Source organism: Terrapene carolina, unplaced genomic scaffold (assembly GCF_002925995.2).
Source record: "Terrapene carolina triunguis isolate 2854851 unplaced genomic scaffold, T_m_triunguis-2.0 Scaffold38, whole genome shotgun sequence".
NCBI classification, from domain to species: domain Eukaryota; kingdom Metazoa; phylum Chordata; order Testudines; family Emydidae; genus Terrapene; species Terrapene triunguis.
In genome coordinates this window covers 4,067,991-4,072,855 of record NW_020664389.1, presented here as the reverse complement: position 1 = coordinate 4,072,855, position 4,865 = coordinate 4,067,991, and positions in this window count along the sequence as shown.

Here is a 4,865-nt window from a genome sequence, read left to right as displayed (position 1 = left end):
TAAAATGAAAGCCAAAGACTCTAACTTCACTAACACTGTATTCACTAACTTAACACATTTTTAAAATCAAACCCCTGGAAACTATTTTTGCTTTGTTTACCTGTCAGCACAAGGTTCTGTTTCTCTGGTACAGTTGATGTCAACAGCTTAGGCAGTGCAAGAAATGTAGGTCTGGTACACTTGCTGAGAACATGACTGTATGGAAATCCCACTAGTGCTATCATTTGCTTCAGCTGCACTAGTGGTAGTTTGGGTGGGACAAGTATAGGGAAGAGTGTAGCAGATTCTAAAATTTTTACCACTGTCAACTAAATGTGCTTGGTGATCAAAAATGCTGGAAGCAGCAAGAGCCTTGCCTACTTTATAGCTCCTACTCAGGCTTTCACTGATCCAGCTGAATCAGTGGTTGCACTAATGGGAGATTTCTTAAAATTAGAGACCTAATTGTGTTAGAAGTGCTGAACCCTTAATTCTAGTCTTGGTGGTTTAAAAGCTTTTTGGTTTGTAAAAGAAAAATCTTCTTGAGTAAGACATTTCAGTTAATTTTCTGCTTTCTCCCTTTACCTGTGTTGTCTTACTAGTCATATGGAGAGGCTAGGCATATTGCATCAGGAGAACATCTTCACTTTCAGTTACTAGGAAGTGGGCCATTAACTCGCTGTATCAGTTGAATTCACTTTACCATGAAGTCCGTATTAGAGCAATAACTCTGCTGTAGTTAAGGTTAAGAACATCTTTCTGTTTAAAACCCAGTTCCTCTAAGTGCTCTAAAATCTACACCGATTACTTGGATTGCCTCATGGGAGTGTGGGGTTCAGTAAGGTGCTGTGCTTTTGTGACCCCTACGTTACTGATCTCTAGATTCTCTTTGTCCCTTGTATATTACCCGAAGTTTGTCTCTGTTTCAAGAACCAGGAACCTTCCTGGGGTGCAGACTCTGTCCCCTGGCATGATTGTTTAACTGTCTTCTTCCCTGCTTGTCTAGTTTAATGGCTTTATTTACTTTATATGCAAATGTATTTCTGTTGTCCTCTGCCTGTACTCAGGTCAGAAGGTAAATACACATTCCTTTGTCTCGGGCAGGCTGGGTTCTTGCTCTGCCTCCCAAACACATATTAAGAACATATTTCAAGCACACATCTATAACTTTTTGTATACAGTCTGTACATACATAACACACTGATTTTCAGGACCAGCATATCACCAGTTTACATATGATACCTTACATGACACCTTTATGATGTATGTTGGGGCACTGTGTGTGTCAGGCCTGATGTGATATGGGGGCCCTCCGTCAGCTGGCATTGAGGGACTCGAGGATCACAGACCCCCCCAGTAGTAATATCTAAAAATTTAGTCATTGTGGAAGGATTGTTGTATGTTCAACAAAGTGCACAATGGTTTTTTTTAAGTGCTATTCAAGCTGTAATTGAAATAATTCTTAAAAGATCTTTTGAATCTTGTATTGCTATGTAGAATAATTGTAGTTGTAACAAGTCCTTTACTGCTATGTGATCTCTGATGGATGGGTTTGTGCTTATTTTCTCTTGGCATTATTTATTGGCTGAGACTGGAGAAAACGTGGTAACAAGCAGCCAGAAACTGGATGGGGCTATAGAAATTCAGTCAGTATCTCTGTTATGCTATCAGCTCCGAGTAGTTTTAAAATGCACTTAAAAAAACAATATGGGAACTTTGATTCCTACATACCATACCTACATGCTTCCCATGGATGGTCATTCTGGGCTCTGTTGGTTGGAGTTGGATTTAGATGGAAAGCAGATCTGAGGATGTCTCATTACTCTCTCTCGCTGAGGTGATGGTAGGAGAAAGGGGGAGGGGCGAAGGGGGACAGCTTTAGTAGACTGATACTGATTGAAGTTCTTTGTTAATCTGCCTCTTGAGAGACTGAAGGCACTGTGATGCCCTTAATACGAATTCACATAGCAACAGTAATCTATAACAACTAGTGACCCTGCTAAATTCATTTTTAAAGTGCTGTCTCTGCATAGACTGTTTCTTTCCTTTTGTATTTTTAAACAAATGTAAGGGTTATTTGGTAGCAATAAACTTCCTTCTAAAAGCCTCTTAACGCCAAATGTGCTTGTTACAGTGGCTTTGGGTCTGTAGGAATCTTTTGTGACAGGTAGTATCCCACTCTAGATTGAATTGTGAGTTTTGGCTCAATCCACAGTGGTATGCTATCGTAGGTTGGAAATAATGTTTATATTTGCTTAAACGTGATTCCAGAAAACCAGTTTCTAATACATTCTGCCCTGCCAGTATAGATAGTTCCAAACTCTGTTAAAACCATATTTTTCAAGAGATGCTCTGGCTTTGGTAGTGATACATACACGCTGGCTGGCAATAATGTGTTGGTAATATTTTTCTATAAACTTGTTTCAACTGTTTCTGTGTATTGTATAACCTCATACTGAACTTTTTGGGTTGTTGTCTCACTTGTCACATAGGAAGGCAGACAGACCAAGAGTGATTTAAGAATCTGGTTACCATCTGACCATATGACACTTTGACCAAGCTCCCACATCTCTTCTCTGCTACTCCAATAATTAGGATGAAATTCAATAAGGACAAATGGAAAGTACTCCACTTAGGAAGGAACAATCAGTTGCACACATACAAAATGGGACATGACTGCCTAGGAAGGAGTACTGTGGAAAGTGATCTGGGGGGTCACAGTGGACCACAAGCTAATATGAGTCAATAGTGTAAAGCTATTGCAAAAAAAGCGAACATCATTCTGGGATGTATTAGCAGGAGTGTTGTAAACAAGACACAAGAAGTAATTCTTTCGCTCTACTCCGCACTGATTAGGCCTCAACTGAATTATTGTGTCCCATTCTGGGCACCACATTTCAGGAAGGATGTGGACAAATTGGAGAGAATCCAGAGAAGAGCGACAAAAATTAAGTCTAGAAAACATGACCTATGAGGGAAGATTGAAAAAATTGGGTTTGTTTAGTCTGAAAAGAGAAAATTGAGGGGGGACATAACAGTTTTCAAGTACGTAAAAGGTTGTTACAAGGAGGAGGGAGAAAAATTGTTTTTCTTAACCTTTGTGGATAGGACAAGAAACAATGGGCTTAAATTGCAGCAAGGGAGGTTTAGGTTGGACATTAGGAAAAACTTTCTAACTCTCAGGGTGGTTAAGCACTGGAATAAATTGCCTAGGGAGGTTGTGGAATTACCATCATTGGAGATTTTTAGCAGCAGGTTAGACAAACACTTGTCAGGAATGGCCTAGATCAGGGGTGGGCAAATTTTTTGGGCCGAGGGCCACATCTGGGTGGGGAAATTGTATGCAGGGCCGAGGCAGGGGGGTGGGGTGTGGGAGGGGGTGTGGTGTGCAGGAAGGGGCTCAGGGCAAGGGATTGGGGCAGAGGAGGGTGCTTGATGTATGAGGGGGGCTCAGGGCAGGGGGTTGGGGTTCAGGAGGGGTGCGGGGTGTATGAGGAGGCTCAGGGCAGGGAGTTGAGGTGCAGGAGGGGTGCTAGGTGCAGGCAGGGGGCTTAGGGCAGGGAGTTGGGGGGCGGGATGCAGGAGGGGTTCAGGCTCCGACCCAGCACCGCTTACCTCAAGCGGCTCTGGGGTGGCAGCGGCACGCACTGGGGCCAGGGCAGGCTCCCTGCGTGCCTGCCCTGTCCCAAGCCCTGCGCCGCTCCCAGAAGCACTGCGGCCCCTAGGGGTGGAGTGGGGTGGAGGGCTGTGCGTGCACTGCCCTTGCTGCGTCTCCAGGTACCTCACCCGAAGCGCCAATTGGCCGCGGTTTCCCGTTCCCGGCCAATGGGAGCTGCGGGGGGTGGTGCCTGGAGGCATGGGCAATGCATGGAGCCCTCTGCCCCCCGACCCGGGGGCCTCAAGGATGTGGTGCCGGCGCCGCCGCGGGCCGGATCCAAAGCCTTGAGGGGCCAGATCTGGCCCGCGGGCCGTAGTTTGCCCACCCCCCTTGTCTAGATAATACTTAGTCCTGCCTTGAGTACAGGGGACAGTACTAAATGACCTCTCAAGGTCCCTTTCAGTCTTATGATTCTATGAAATTGAAATGTTTTTTCCCTCCAGAATTTATCACCTAATTAATAATTGAATGTAGGTGTTCAGGCAAAGTAGCATTATAAATAGAAGTCAGAGGAAGGATCAAATGCTTCTTGTAGTTCTGCATCTATGTAATCAAAACAATGCTGAGGAATTTCTAACCGTCAGATTCTCCTCAGCAACCTGGGATTTTGTAGAATCTGATTATGAGAACTCCTCATCTGAGAAGTTGTTCCTCTGGCTATCTTATTTCCTGTTTTTTTTAAATATCATTTGAAGTAGCTTTGACTTCAGTTTTGCAGCAAGGCTGACGACTCATCTTGAAACAAATTTTACCTAAGACAGAATGGTGAGTCTCAGAGTTGTCCTTGTTAAGATTTAGTACAGTAACTCCTCGCTTAACGTTATAGTTATGTTCCTGAAAAATGCTACTTTAAGCAAAAGGATGTTAAGCAAATCCAATTTCCCTATAAGAATTAATGTAAGGGGGAGGAGGGGTTAGGTTCCAGGGGAATTTTTTTTTTTGGCGACAAAAGACTATATATACATACATACATCGTGTGGCAAAGTACCTTCTTCTCCTCAGCAGGCTCAGTCCTTTTTAGCCTTGGAGACAGGCTTGGGCAAGGCTAATCCTTGCAGGTAGCACGGGGTTTGGCTATTCCTTTTCTCAGTCAGCCCCTTGTGCTTGTTTATCTTCCCTTCTGGGGACAGAGTGCAGCCTTCCTTGCAGGAAGGGTTCAGAGCCTTGCTGCTCCTAGCTTACTGGCAGCTTCCCTGGTTCTCTCCCTCTCTCTTCCCCCCCCCCCCCC